Raw genomic sequence first — 16602 nt, 5'->3', positions numbered from 1 at the left:
GTCGAGATGGAAGTTGCAAGGCTTCTTCTGACCCATCCTCAGAAGTCCCAGAACACCACTTCTATGGTATTATTTTGGTTAAACAAGTCACTAGAGCCTATCCAGGTTCAAGAGGAGGGGAATTTGACTGTACTGCTCCATGGCAGGAGAAGCAAAGCATTTATAGCCATCTTTACCACATTTGGATTACTGATGAAAGTCAGGTTTTGAATGCACTTCCAGACTTTACTCTCCCATTCAACATGGGAACATGATACAATGTCTCAACTCAGGCTGCTGTAATAAAACACCACAGGCTGTGTGGCTTAAACAACAAACATTTATTTTCTCACAGTTCTGAAGCCTAGGAAGTCCCAGATCAAGGTACTAGCTGATTCAGTTCCTGGTAAGGGCTTTCTTCCTGGCTTGTGGACGCCACTTTGTGGACTGTGGGCAGCTTGTGACAGCTATGTGCTCACATGGAGGAGACTCAGAGCCCTGGTGTCTTCGGCTCTTCTACGGGAACTGACCCTATTAGATCACAGCCCTACCTTGATTATTTCATTTAACCGTTGTCATCTCTTAATAGCCTCTTTCTCCAAATACAGTCACATTAGGGGCTAGGCCTTCAACGTGTGAATTTTAGGTGTACACAAATATCCAATTCATATTAGACTAATCTAGAATCCAAATGGAAGAGGCCAGTTAGGAAGCAGGTGACAGGGAAGAGAGCACTGTCTTTCTGGCCAGTGGTCTAAGCTGGCCTCTCGTCATGGAGGTTCTGGTTCAGGCAGCATCCTTCTGTCCATCCACATCCCCCGTTTAGTGTCCCGGCCTGGCAAGTGCAGGATCGGTACCTTCAGTGTGGAAGAAGAGAGCAGCGATATGTGTTCAAGCACTGTTAATTGCCTGACACTTCACATAATTTCATAAAAACTCTCCTCTCTACAAATGTAGAAACTGAGTCTTTTTTTTTTTTTTTTTTTTTTTTTTTGAGATGGCGTCTCATTCTGTCACCAGGCTAGAATGCAGTGGCACGATCTCAGCTCACTGCAACCTCTGCCTCCCAGGTTCAAGCGATTCTCCTGCCTCAGCCTCCCAAGTAGCTGGGACTACAGGCACATATCACCATGTCCAGCTATTGTTTGTATTTTTAGTAGAGACAAGGTTTCACCATGTTGGCCAGGATGGTCTGGGTCTCCTGACCTTGTTATCCACCTGCCTCAGCCTCCCAAAGTGCTGGGATTACAGACGTGAGCCACCGCACCCAGCTGAAACTGAGTTTTAAGTAAGTGAGGTCACTTGTCAAAGGTCCAACAACAGGGAAGTGGCAGAGTTGGGGTTCAGATCCAGATCTGTGTGAACCCAAAGCCCATGTGAAGGCAGAAGAAGCATACCCACTCTAAGATGATGCTGTATAGCAAAGTAGTAAATACACAGCCCCTGAATCCAAACCACCTGGGTTCGAATCCCAGCTCTGCCATTTACTAGCTGTGCATCCTCAGGCAAGTGGCATATCCTCTCTAGATGTCAGTTTTCTCATCTCTAAAATGGGAATAATCATAGTACCTAACTCACAGCACTGTTGTGAGGATTAAACAGTTCATATCTAAAGCACTGGAACTATGTCTGGCCCACAGCAAGGATTATATAAAATGTCAGCTGTAACTGCCTTCCTACTCCTATACTCCAGCCAGCCCTGCCACAGGCCTGCCTCTCCAGCAAGGCCTGAACTCACTGTTGGATCCCCACCACTTATTATGCCAAGTTGAGGTCACAGCTCATATGTGTCCCTCTTACCTAGAGCAAAGACATGGGGTCATTCACTCTGGTGTCCATTTAGAGGGATACCTCACCAAGCAAATTTTATGAATTGTTCACACTTCCCCTTATCAAGATTAATGGCACAATTGCCCACGGTCAGTCCTTCTGTGGTCACAGCTAATGACTTCAACCCTCAACACGTTTCCTCTGCATTTGCTTCAGAAAATCATTCTGAACAGCAAGACTGCTTTAATAGCCACTTGGTACTAATGATGCCTTTTAAGTGCATAAAGAGAATCTCTAAGTACCAAACGGAAGGCCCATCCACTGGTGACAACAGCTATTGACATTGGCACGCAACACAAGGTCAGAATAGCTGCGGTACATGGGGACGCTTACTCGGCCTAACCGAGGGGAATTGTTTTAATAGGTTAGAAACTCCTCATTATTCTCTGTTGCTCCTTAAACATACCCGATAGCACTGTTTCCTGAGGCCTGCTATGTGCAATTTCAGAGCTTACCAGCCTCTGGTAGTTTTCATTTCACCTTCAAGATTTAGGCCAATCCACACTTGTGCTATTTTTACTTCGTATTTTTCTTTAAATAGATTCCCCTTTACATTTTAAAATAAATGTTCATGAACACCCACTATTTACATCTGTCCTTTTCTTATTGCTTAGCCACCATGACACACTGAAATGGTCAGGAGCCTGGTAATATGATTAGGAATGTGGACAAAGTCAGACCAAGCTGGGGCCATGTTCTGGCTTCCCACTTATTACTTGGGTGGCAGTGAGCAAGTTCCCTAATCTCTCTGAGCCTCAGTGTCTTCTTATAGGAAATAGGGTAAAACTAGAACTTAGCTCATCGGGTGGTGGTGAAGATGAAATCAGCTGGTGAATGTTAAGTGCTCATCTCAGGGACTGGCACACATACTCAATAAATGTTGGTTAGGAGTGTATTAACTTTCTCAACTGAGGTGGGGCTCCTTGGAGAAGTGTAAAACAGCCTCAACTTGCCATCTATGTTCTTGCTAAAGTCATGACATAGGCTATAGTCCCAAGTATCTCCCGTGTCACCTCACCGTGAGGTCCCAATTTTGTCAGCAAAAGGCTACTCCCCAGATGCTGGAATCTGGGCATGCGGTGTCACTTTCTGACCAAACCATTGTTTTGCTAAGACAATTTTCTCTTTCTTTAGAAATGTCCTCCTCCCTCAACAAGAATCTGTTCTAGAAATGTCCTCCTCCCTCATCAAGAATCTGTTCCTTTTCATAACCAGCTATTATCTCAACACCAAACTCTCATTGCCCGTGGATCCAGATCTAGTACATGGTGTCCACCATCTTGCCTAGTCCTTGATCATTCATCTCATTAGTTCCCAGGGAGATTCCAACCTTCCATTTCTGAAACACATCGATTCTTGGTTTCACTTGATGCTTAAATTTGTGTTGATGGTAGTTTGTGTTTGGGTCCCATCTGTGAGGTTAGGGCAGAGCAAAGGTGGGGCTTCCCTCTGGAAGAGGGTTCCTGAGGGCTAGTTAGAGCCAGGAAGAGCATTGCTGAATGGTGATCTGTAAACTTTCATGGAGAAGAAGAGAGGGGAAGGAACAACTGGGAGAGAAGCAGAAGTTGGACCTGGACTGGGGTGAGGAAGTGAAATGAGGACATGAGGATGGATGGGCATTCAGGGAATCAGCTCAGAGCCAGCAAAGGGTAAGTTTAAGGAGCAAGTTATAGAGTGAGCAAGGCTGAAAATTTCAACTTTTAGTTGCTAATGCTGGGAATTCATTAGACGTTTCTTAATGTACAGCATTTAAGTATTGAACACATGAGGCAGAAGGAGTAGGGCACCATTACATATTTTACAAAACTGAATTCTCAAACATACATTCAAACCGAAGCCCACATACTTCTAATTTGGGGTGTCTAATTTGACTAGGGGCAAAGGAGAAGCAGCCACCTGGGAATGGGTGTAGAAGCTTCATTTGCAGTTCCCCACACATTCTCTTCATTGAATTCTTAGCTACTGTTCAGCCACATCATGTAACTGTGACATTTGACATATGACACCCATGAGATTCACTTGACCCTTTTGTCAGGTGCCATTAAATGGCCCAAAGTTAAAATGTTAATTATCATTAATCATTTTTTATGAAATGGCTTTGCCAATCCATAAATTCAGCAGAGAGAGGCTTCTTTCATGGATCTGACAGTTTATGGAATACTGGCTGTCAGAGAAGGCACCTGCATTTGGGGATGTTTCTAGAGATGTAAGTTACAAAGAAAACAATAAATGCCTGCAAGTGTATGTTAACAAGACAGAGCAACCGGGACAAAAAAAAATGAAAAGAAAAGAAATAGAAGAATGAGTAAGTTAGGGGTGGAGTTGAGTCTGTTTTCCTGCATCAAGCTCAGTGACTGACGCAAAGTGGATACCCAAGAAACCTATGTTGAAAAAGTGAATGGATGCGGAAGAGGAGGGGAGGTCAGAAAAGGAAAAGAGGAAAAGGACCTTCAAGGGAAGAGAAGTTTTACAGAAAATTGGAGAATAAATGAAAGGCATGTGAATAAGGAAGAGCCCAAATTTCTGCCCTTGAGTTCAAGATCCTGGGAACCTCAATATTTATATATTTGTTTATTTTTGGCTAGATATACTAAAATGCAATTATCTGTCTCATTCTTGTTCAAGAAAAAATCTTTTTTTAAAACAAATCAATAAGGGAGCTGGAATTAATTTTTTTAAAACACAAGCAGGGGTATTTTAGGGTAAACTCAGAAGATGGACCTCCTTTTAATCAACATTAAAAATAATCCTTTCATAGGTGCAAAGATGCATAGGAGAGCGGATTTCGAAGTCTTGTGCCAAAATGAAAACAGTGGTTATCTCTGGAAGATAAGAGTATGGGTATTTTAATTGTTCTGGTTCATACATTTCTAACCTTCCAAATTTTCTGCAAGATTTAGCTTTATAATGAAAATATGTAATAAATCTGTGTGTGTGTGTGTGTACAAATATGAATAATGGGGAATGAATAAAAAGGATTTCTGTATCCACTGGGGCTGTCCTGTTGGGTGGGTGATAGGAGATGGCTGATTATTTTGGGTCCAGTACTTTTGGCTCAAGAAGGCACTAGATAGAAGGAACATAAGATGCCCTTCATGCTGACTGCCTGGCTCCATAACTGAGGTCCTTGCTGGGTGAACAGGCGCTGGAGTGCCTAAAGATATGCTAGAATAATCCCTGAGTGAGGACACTTGAAAACAAGCACTCTTTCCCTGACATTCAGAGAAATCTCAGAGAAATCTTCAGAGAGCTCCCTAAAATAGTTTGCAGAACCTTACATATGTGTGCAGTATTCTCGAGAGAGAATATCCTTAGTTTTCATCAAATTCTTAAGGAAGGCATCAGTGAGCCCCTAAAAGGTCCTATTCTTTAAACCAGAGATATCTATTACTGTTAGTAAAATTTTTTTCAAAGGGGCATCTCAAATGTGGGTGTGTGTTTATTTATAAATTAAATGCATACACTATAACATAATATATATACAATATATACAAAATGTTCATTTTTAAAAAAGACAGAAAATAAGAATTTCTAATATTTTTGTCTCATATTCCAAAGGATCATATTCAAGTCCCCTGGAAAGCACTGGTCTCTTTTTGGAGAAAGTTGCCTCTAGAATCAATGAGGCAGCCGGGGGTGGCGGCTCACACCTGTAATTCCAACACTTTGGAAAGCCGAGGTTGGAGGATCGCTTGAGGCTGGGAGTTCAAGACCAACCTGGTCTACATAGAACCTGTCACCACTTTTGTAATAAAAAAAACTAATCAATTAATTAATAATGGAACCCATAAGCAGCTTCTTATCGCCCCATTCCCCAGCTAAAGTAATCCCTGCTGTACGTTGCCAAGTTCCATGAGGAAGACATAAAAACTCCTGGGTCAAACTCAACACTTATAAAATACTGCAAGTCTATAAAACACTTCACAGAATCTTGAAGACATAGATATACTTCCTCCAGCCTAGTGTTTCCAGAACCTGCGACTTGGTGGTTAAAGTACTCAGATCCCTAACGTTATACCACAGCTTTAGCTTTGAATTCAAACAGCAGTGATTTCACTCTTAGGGTCCAAGACAATCAAACAGATGGGGGTCGCAGCATGAACGATCATCTGGAGTCCATTTCCCTTAACTTCACCCTGAAATGACCCTGGCCCTCACCTTGGTGACATATGCCAGGTCTCTGTTAATTTCAGACCATCAGAGGGGGTACTAACAATTTAGCACCATCCCTCCATTCATCACTACTAAATGGACACACACACACAGAGAAAATGCCGGATCAGGCAGATTTGAACCCACCTCTGCTAAGGGACCCCTTTGTACTTAGTGGTTTGGGGTTTCTTTTTCCCGTAGGAGGTACTCACACCCCTCCAAGGGCAAGAAAAAGAAAATCCACCTGACCTTCATCTATTTGTATTTCTGTTTAGCTTTTCTTCCCCCATATCTTTCATATAAAGGCCCCACACAGACTTTACAAGAAAAGAAAATTAGAGGAAAATCTTACTTGTAACACTGATGCAAAAGCCCTACATCAATATTAGCAAACTGAATTAAGTGATATACATGAATCAGAGAGAAGGAGAGGGAAGGAGGGGAGAGAATCATATAGAAGAATATTAATGACAGTATTATTCTTTTTGGTATACATATATATATATAAACATTTTTTAAAACTTTAAAAAATTATTTATTTTAATTGTCAAATAATAATTTGGTATATTTATGGGGTACAACATACAACCCCATAAATACACTATTTGTTTTGGTGAGTGTCTGATATATGTTTAAATCATCTCATATGAGGAAGATCTTTTTAATAGACAAAGTTCTTTCGAATTCAAAGTCTTAGTTGGCTTTCTCCCCAGCCTTGGGATGTAGGCACTGGTGTATGTGGTGAAAGCTGGGGTGCATTGTCCAGATGCCCTCCTCAGGACTAAGGCACCCCTCCCACAGTTGCTGGGACTGTTGACCGCTGATAGTTCTGTCAAGGTCAAGTCCCTCCCCAGGGAAGCCTGCATCCAAACCCGGTCTATTTGGGAGCAATTACAAAGGCTTACTTGCCTTGCCTCAGTTAGAGACAACTCTACAAGTCCATCCCAGCTCCCTGTGGAATCAGCTGAGGTCTTTGTTCCAACTGTGCCCCAATTCAACTTCTCCCTCTACAAAGTTCTGCTTCCTTCACCCTTCACAGGTCGGGAGTACTCAGCTGACACACCTCAGAATCTCAGAGTCTGCTTCCTGGGGAACCTGTCCTAAACAGTTTGCCTTTTCTACAGGTGAGGAAGCTGAGGCCCAGGGAAGTAAAGGGATTTACTCAAAGTTCCACAGGTGGTAGAATCAGGAGTTAGGATTGCTATTCAGACCTTTTGACTCTGTTCTCATGCTCCTCTACAAGAAGGGAGGGTGCATTTCTCTGAGTGGTGCATAGCAGGACCCCACACAGAGCTTCAGATACCCAGAATAGGCATCCACGATCACTCACATAGAATTGTGAGCACTTTGCTGTCTTAAGATAGGGTTTGGGTTCACAGCTCACTCAATCTTTCTTTGTAAATTTTTATTTAATTGCACGTGATACATGAATGCATTCTCCTTATTAAAGAAGTAAAAACACTTCAATCAACACTTAAATTCCAGTGTTCGTTTGGGTAAAGCTAGTTCCTAGTACAGAGACAACAAAATCTCAGTGATTTAACAGCATAGAAATCTATTTCTTGATCATATAAAGCCCATTCCAGTGTTTCTGGTCCATAGGCAGCTTCTCTCTCCAGGAATCTTCCATGTGTTCTGTGACTTCACCATTTTCAACACATAACTTCCAAAGACACCCAGGAAGGAAAAGGCCCAGAGGCTTGCATCTGCAAGGTTATTATGAGCCAGGCCTGCAACTGGCTCACATGACCACAACTTACCTGCAAGAGAAGCTGGGAAATGCTGTCTAGCTAGGTTACCAGAAAGAAGAGGAAGTACATATGGGGACCAGCCAGCCAGTCTCTACCAAAATCCTTCTTTGACCCCTTTTCCCCTCAAAAAGAATTCTGGTCTCTTCTTCCACGGAAGTAAGCACTTTTATCAGTTTGGTGTGTTGCTTTCTAACTCCTTTCTCTGCATTACAAGAATATATATAAATCGGCCTGGTGTGGTGGCTCACGCCTGTGATCCCAGCACTTTGGGAGGCTGAAGTGGGTGGATCACTTGAGGTCAGGAGTTCAAAACCACCCTGACCAGCATGACAAAACCCCATCTCTACCAAAAATAGAAAAATTAGCTGGGTGTGGTGGCAGATGCCTGTGGTCCCAGTTACTCAGGAGGCTGGGCAGGAGAATCGCTTGAACCCTGGAGGCGGAAGTTGCTGTGAGCTGAGATCGTGCCACTGCACTCCAGCCTGGGCAACAGAGTAAGACTCCATCTCAAAATATATATATATACTTTTTATAAGAAATATAAAAATATTTATATTTTATATATATAAATATTTATAAGAAGTATTAAAATATATATATTTTTTCTCCCAAAGTGCCCGGTGACAGGAGTGAGCCACCACGCCAGGCCGATTTATATGTATTTTTGTAATGCAGAGAAAGGAGTTAGAAAGCAACACACCAGAGATAAATGTATATATCTCCATACAAATATGTAGAGATAGCATTATTATTTGTGTGTTTTTTTCATAAATGATATCAACCTCCTGGGAGAATTAAATCTGTTGGTAAACAGAAATGTAACTCATCCCTCTCCAGTGCTGTTTGTGATCCAAGGCATGAGTTTCTCAGAGTACCTTTAGCACCCTCTGTATTGATGTGTATATATTAGTTAAATATTTATATACTTTTTATATATTATATTATATACATTTATATGTTTATATACTTGTTTTCAATTCATTACAATTTTTCCCTTCAAATTTGATTTTTATAAGTACTGTAAAATTGAACATCTTAGTATATGCCTTCTTGGGCACACAGGCAAATGTGTTTGCTTAGGGTAGATTTGAAAAGTAGGGCCATAGGAATGCACTTTCAAATGTTTAATAAGTTATGGTGCACCTAAAGTGTCCCTATCTAGCTACATTCTCTCCAGCATTATATGAGACTACCTCTTTTCCCCAGTCTGCTGGTACTGGATATTTGCTGTTGTAAGATGGGCCAATCTAATGGGTATGCAGGGGCGTCTCAATTTTGTTTTGGTTCCAGTTTCCTCATTCGTAGTGACATTGAATATCTTTTCCTTTTTCATGACTTACCTGTCCATATGTCCTTTGCCCATTATTTTTAAACTAGGTACTTGTTTCTCTCATTGATTGGTAAAATCTTTTTGTGTAGTCTTAATAGGAATCCTCTCTTCTATGTTCTAAATATTTTCTCCCATGCTGTAGGCTGTCTTTTTTTTTTTTTTTTTTTTTTTTTTTTTTTTTTGGGTTTTTTTTTTTTTTTTTTTTTTTTTTTTTTTTGAGATAGGGTCTCCCTCTGTCATGTGATCCTGGCTCACTGCAACCTCTGCTTCCTGGGCTCAAGTGATCCTCCCACCTCAGCCTCCCAAGTAGCTGGGACTACAGGCATACGCCACCACACCCAACCAATTTTTGTATTTTTTGTAGAGATGGGGTCTCACCACATTGCCCAGGCTGGTCTCAAACTCCTGGGCTCAAGAGATCCACCTGCCTTGGCCTTCCAAAGCCCTGGGATTAAAGGCGTGAGCCACTGCACCTGGTCAGGTTGTCTCTTAACTGTTTTTTATAATGTTACATTCCTCAGAGAGTGGGTAAGGCTGGGCCAGATGCACTTAAACATTGATTTAAGTATAAGCATCTGTTCTTTGTACATATAGTTATTCATCACCTCCTGGAAGCTCCACACTGTGCCAGGCACCATAGGCAAAAGAAGAATGAACCAGATGTGGAGCTTGTCCTCAAAGAGCTTGCAATCTGGTGAGAAAGAGGAGTGGAGAGTTGTAAACAGAGATGATCCACAGTAGAATATAAAGGAGCGAGGAGAAGGAGAGCCATCCATATAGTTATAGTTACTGAATGGAAAAAGATGTCCCTGAAGGCTCACAGTGTGAAAACGGATAACTAACCATGGATAACCTAAATTCATGCTAGAATCAGTTTATGGGTTTACACAGTGACATCACATCAAAACTAGACCTTGGGGGTATAAAGATGACATTTAAGCCAACTTACGCTCAAAAATCCCTTATGAAGCCAGCCGCCACCTTGGAAGTGATGTGTTCTAATACATTCCAAGAACACCAAAAATTTTTTCTAATGAAGAAACGGATTGCCATTTCTTTGGTTGAGTATTGGATGATGTGGTTGTTTAGGGGCCAATAGTAAGAGAAATACGTATCTTTAAGCCCGACAGTCCTACTCAGGCAGATTGAGGAAACCACAAGAGACACAGAGAACTCAGGGCAATTGAAAGAAGGGCGAATCCATATCTGCCTGCATCACTTACCCCAGGGAACACTCACACGGAGTGGAACGGTTGACAGAATCACATCATCCATGGGCGCTGTTCTCGCAAGCTAAAAACTTATATTGGTGCATTTGCATAAATTAAATATGTAGGACTCTACCTGAATTACATCTCTGCAAACATACTCTATCCCGTACTCTGCACCAACTCAAGTAGACCATAAACTCCTCAGTGTGGGATCCACAGCAGGTTTGTCTCGGGATCCCCTACTGAATCCAGCACTGTGCCTGGTGCAGGGGTTGATACAAGACATTGATTAATGGACTGAGTGCATGGCCAGGGACCCATGGGTCAGCTTCTATTCTGAACTCTAGGGCAGGAGTGGGGAACACGCTGAGCACTGGATGTTGGCACAAGTCCATACCTCTTTCTGACTGCTGGAGAAAGGCTTCATGAAAGGGGACAATGCAGAAAAAGTAACTGTTGTGAGTCAGGAGAATTGGATTCTAATCCCTGGTCTGTCACCTCTAACCCCTAGGAGAATCTGGCCAAGTGCTTTCCTCTTCAAGCCTTCATACATGGAAGGGTGTATTAGCTTCCTGGGGCTGCTGTAACAAATTAACACAAACTTGGTGGCTTAGATTTACTCTCTCACCATCATGGTGGCTAGAAGTCCAAAATCAAGGTGCTGGCAGGGGCACACTCCTGCAAGACAATCCTTCCTCGCCTCCTCCAGCTTCCTTGGCTTGTGGTAGCATCATTCCAATTACTGCCTCTGTCTTCAGTAGTCTTCTCCTCCTTCTTCTCTTCTGTCTCTTATAAAAATATCAGTCATTGGATTTATGACCCAACCTAAATCAGGATTATCTCATTTTGAGATCCTTAACCTAACCACATTTGCAAAGACCTCATTTCCAAATAATGTCACATGCACAGGCACTGGGGATTAAGATTTGGGCATGTTTCAGGGAGATAAAATTCAACCCATTATACTAAATATATATATATATAAAATTATATATGTTACATATGAAATATATATTATATATAATAGATACAAAATATATATTACATATATATTTCTAATACACATATATATTATATATTACATACATATTATGTATAGTGGGTTGAATCTTATCTCCCTGAAACATGCCCAAATCCTAATATATATATTTTATATATATATATACACACACACACACACACACCATGGAATACTACTCAGCCATAAAAAGGATCAGAATAATGGCATTCACAGCAACCTGTATAGAATTGGAGACCATTATTCCAAGTGAAGTAACTGAGGAATGGAAAACCAAACATCGTATGTTCTCATCCATTAGTGGGAGCTGAGCTATGAGGACACAAAGGCATCAGAACAATAAATGGACTTTGGAGACTGGGGGAAAGGATGGGAGGGGTGAGGAATAAAAGACTATACTTTGGGTAAAGTATATATTTATCAGGTGATGGGTGCACCAAAATCTCAGAAATCACCACTAAAGAACTTACGCATGTAAAAAAAAAAGTTTAAAAACAATAATAAAATAAATGAAATTCAACCCACTACAAGAGGGGATGGATGAAATGGTCTGTAAACTTCCTTCCAGGCCCAACACCCTTTTAACTACGACCTTGTTTTCTAAGGAGGGCATTCTGTGAGGAAGCAGAAAGAGAAAGAAGGGTGACCCCAAAGAGATGGTGGGTTAGTTTAATTAAGTATGTATCAACCAGTTCCAGAGGGAGAATCGGAAGCCGGCTCCTTGTCTTCATGTGCACTTTACACAAAGAACACAAGTGTGAAAAACACGAGTAAAACAAAAGTCACCTTTCCCAAGACCCAGTGGAAAGGAAAGGGAGGTCGTTAAGCAAAGAGGAACTATAAGGAGTTGTAGCTCTGTACCACTCCAGGCAAGGGGTCAGTCTGAACAGCTGTGGGGGCGGGGCAGGGGTGGGGGATGTTGTTCCAACTTGAGAATTTCCTAAAGAAAATAAATTATTTTTCAGCTGGTTATGGGAAAAGCTGTGACCTATTTACCTTCTGTTGCATCAGGCTGCTGTAGGTAGAGGCTTCCAGTCCTTACTATTTATGGGGTCATGCAGGTATCATTGGGTTGCTTATTGGAAGGCTGCCAACACCAGACTGAGCTGCCTCCAATATTTTAAAACTATCTTTCTGAAAGTCAATTGCACCCTTACATTTTAAACATAGCATTTGTGTCTACATTCAAATCATGTCATGATAATAACATTTCCTCCGGCAAGCTTTATATGTAAGGACTACAGCTTTCAACTAATTTAGGGCACAGACTTCCTCGTTATTGTTTGGCATTGGTTGGTAGGGCTCAGGTCTCGGGTCCTAAATGCATAAACACGAACCACAGTTAAAGACTAACAATTGCAAAAAGAGGAGATCCCGTAATACCAGCACTTTGGGCGGCCGAGGCACACAGATCACGAGGTCAAGAGATCGAGACCATCCTGGCCAACGTGGTGAAACCCCGTCTCTACTAAAAAATACAAAAATTAACTGGGCATGGTGGCATGTGCCTGTAGTCCCAGCTACTCAGGAGGCTGAGGCAGGAGAATCGCTTGAACCTGGGAGGCAGAGGTTGCAGTGAGCCAAGATCATGCCACTACACTCCAACCTGTTGACAGAGTGAGACTCTGTCTCAAAAAAAAAAAAAAAAAAAAAAAAAAAAGGATGCGGGAGAGATCCCTGAAAATTATCAGGAAAAACCACTGTCATACGATGTGGGTGCACATGAGAATAGCAGGATGGAAGCTGTCAAAAGTAGCAACTATTAATACTAAGTGTAATAATTAAAGGCCAGCAAAAGGATCAATTTCCCCAACAAGAAACAAGGGTAGGGCCTCTGAGTGAGTCCATGTGGAGGCTTGGGGAAGGCAATTCCTGGAAGAGCTGCTTGGGATGTAGATCAATGAAGATTATCTGGTGGTAAGCAACAGAAATCTACACCAGCTCACTAGAGAAAAAGAAAGAAAGAAATTGATTGGATGGTTCCAGGGAGGCTCAGAGGATGGAAAGGAATGCTGCCTCCATCAGGATCATGCCTGGAAAAGCCACTGACCATAGCAGCTCTGGATTTCTGAGCAATAAGAGCTTCTCATCAACCTCTCTGGTTATGCTGCCAGAAAATAGCTTCAGCTGTGCTCAAGCTTGTGACTGCTCTGCTCTTGGTTTGAATTCCAGAAACAGAGCATCTGGCTAGACTTGCTTAAACTGCATGTTCTTACACAACATCCTCATCTTGGCTGAAGAAAGGCAGGATCCCTCGATGTCCCACTAGCTCTGTCTAGAAAGAGAAAGGTAACTTCTTAGAAGGAAATTGGTATGCTGTCTGAGCCAGTAGAATGGAGAAGACACCCTTGAAGGGGTGACTGGGGAGAGTTCAATATAGTGCTGTTACAGAAGTGTGGGCTAAGGGAGCCAACCAGGAGTGGGGAAGCACCCAGAGACCAGCCACAATGGGAAGCCGTTACCTCCCCAGGGCCAGAAGGAGCCAGCAGAGGGAATATTAGTAGAATATGAGACAGAAGTAGAGAGGTCGCCTGGACAGGAGCTGGGGTAGTAAGTAGAGGAAGAGGCCACTGCCAATAGCAACTCAGCCCCAAAGGTATCAGGATTCTGAATACCCGTACCTCTCTCATGCCCTCCAAGCCCCTGCCAACACCTTCCAATAGAAATCCAGAGATCAAGGGAACTGGTGATGCAGTATAGAGATCAATCTTCAGGTACACAGGGAAGGACAAAGAATGGCAGAGAATGGATCTGAAGGGGCAGATAAAAACTATCTAACACAGGTGCTACTATCAGAAACATCTAGACTAGATGCAGCCAGCCTGAATATAGTACAGGTCCACTTCAGATCAGAAGAAAAGCACTGAGAAAACTCTAGGAGTTAGAAGAAGAGAGCCCATAGCTTCCCAGCTTGGAGGTCAAGAAAACACACACATACACACACACACACACACACACACACACACACACACACGAAACCTCAAGCCATATGAGAAGAAAGTTTCAACAGCGTGTAAATAGATGGTTTTGCTTCTTATTTTTAAAAGCCTGACTTCATTAAAGTGATTGTATCCAATATATCAAGGTACCTGTGTTTTCCTGTGGAGAAAATGAAACCAGGGGTAAAGTTCTGAGGCAATCCCAAGAGATTTCCAGTTGAGTAATTTGATAGAGAATTAACTGTTTATCTTTGTCAATATGCTGAATGTTATAAACTATAATGCAAGAGTGCAGGCTATTTCATCACCACCCCCCATCTCTAAAGAATAATAGCTAATTCGAATCCTAGTGCAGTAACAGGCAAGCAAGGCTCTTAGTGGACATCGAGAGAAAGTACCACTTTAGCAATCAAACCTCCTTTACCTGTCAGAAGAAGGAGTCTCTGCCCAAAGACTCAGTCCTTGACAAATATTGATGAAATTACATCCGTGGAATCTAAACTGATGGCATGAGTGAAAAAGCACATTGTTTTCCAGCTCACATTATTCCTGTGTCCATTTTATCTTTGCAATTTGCAATGTATTTTTACATATGTTTTGCCATTGACTCTCACAACTGGTATACCTGGGTGGGATTGTTATTCCACAATTAGAAGAACTGAAGGTAAAGAGGTTCACATAGCTAATATCTTGGGCTGAATGTCTCCCAGAAGCTAAACCTTAAGACAAGACTTGAACACAAATAGTTTATTGGAAAGATGATCTCAGTAAATACTGGTGTGGGATGAAGAAACGAGAGACAGAAGACGAGAAAGCTAATTCAGAGGACCATGTGACCCCTAAGGGCAACTGGGGCTCCGTCCCACAGAAAACTACCAGGAAACAGGTGAAATATTCCTTGGAGCTGCCCCACTCAAGGGTAAGGAAGCTGCAGTATGTCCTCCATCTACAATTTGTCGATGACTTGGGGCTGCTCCCAGGGGTGTAACTTCTCAACATTAAGGGCCTGCCTACTTGTGCCAAGAGAAAGCCCCCAGTCTCTCCCAGTAGAAACAAGTTTATGTATACTGGGATGGTGACTGCCAAGGGGCCGGGGCCAGGCATTCTGCTAGCAGATCCATCATGTGACACCTGGTTGCCAGTCAGCAGCACACCCAAGCCCCTTTTCCCCAGTGACGTCCCATCAAAAAGGCTTTCCTGGCCTCCTCTACATTAAAGGTTGGTTTTGTGGTGGCAAATGAGATGTAACAGAACACCCCACCCCACGAGGCTCCTGAGAGTGATTTCTCTTTTTCTGATAAAAAGGAAAGACATCCATACAGAGTCCTCTCGCCTCTGGCTTCTCATGTTTCTGACCTTTGGATAGGCCATGTGAGGTCATGAGGCCGGGGGCAGTGGCACCAACGGGGACCAAGAGGGTAAGACATCATTTATATTCTAAACAATTACTGAAACTACATACATCCAGACTCACTGTAAAGTTAATAGTTGTCCGTATGATTTAAGCCACTATTAGATGAGTTTTCTGTTACTTGCAGCTAAATGCATTCCTAACAGAAAATTTGATTTAGTCTCTCAATAGAAAGTTTGTATCATTGTCAACTTAACTATTCTTCCTTATTCTGCTAGGTGTTGTAAAATATAAAGGAAGTATTTGCCTTAAGCTTTTTAATAAACAACATAAAAGTAGTGGTTTCATCATATGTAAACATGTCAAAACTTAAATTGTGTAATTGAAATAATCAAAATAGGAGACTAGTTATTACTTTGTTTTTTATGTGTGGTTCTATAACTTTATTTGATAAAAAGTGGTTAGTTCTCATCCACATTGACTGTCTGTAGGTTTTTTAAGTGATGGCAGGTACATAGGTAATCAATGTGCAGAGCTTGTTTGGTGAATTTTCATCCTCATTAGTTTTTCTCAACAACTGCACATGGACGTGGTATGGGATGTTCCTTATTCCTTTGGACCCAATAGCTTTGTTGAGCCCAGTATCAACGCACACATTTAGAGTTCTTATTTTCTTCATGGCAAATTTCCATATCTCTTTTGAGTGCCCAAGAGGCGCACTTCTTGAAGCCCACTCCCTGGACGCACCTGTGAATATTGATGCTCTCTGATCACCACCCCACTAATGGCAGAACAGTCCTTCTTCTCGTCACCGGTCCAGTCTTCCAGGCACCAGTTTGGACTATGTTATAATTTTAATAAATTAATTGATGTTGGTTTTTTTTCCTCAAAGCTCTTTTAGTTTTTCTTTCTTAGAATTTATTCAGAATATTATAGAATTTCTCCCCTTAGCACACCATCTCTCTCTATTCCCTCTCAGAAAACAGTTCATGAATCAGATACAATACAGGTCACCTCAACCATTATAAGAAGATGGAACAC

Source organism: Papio anubis, chromosome 18, assembly GCF_008728515.1.
Source record: "Papio anubis isolate 15944 chromosome 18, Panubis1.0, whole genome shotgun sequence".
In the NCBI taxonomy this organism is placed as follows: Eukaryota; Metazoa; Chordata; class Mammalia; order Primates; family Cercopithecidae; genus Papio; species Papio anubis.
Note: the sequence above shows the minus strand (reverse complement) of the source record.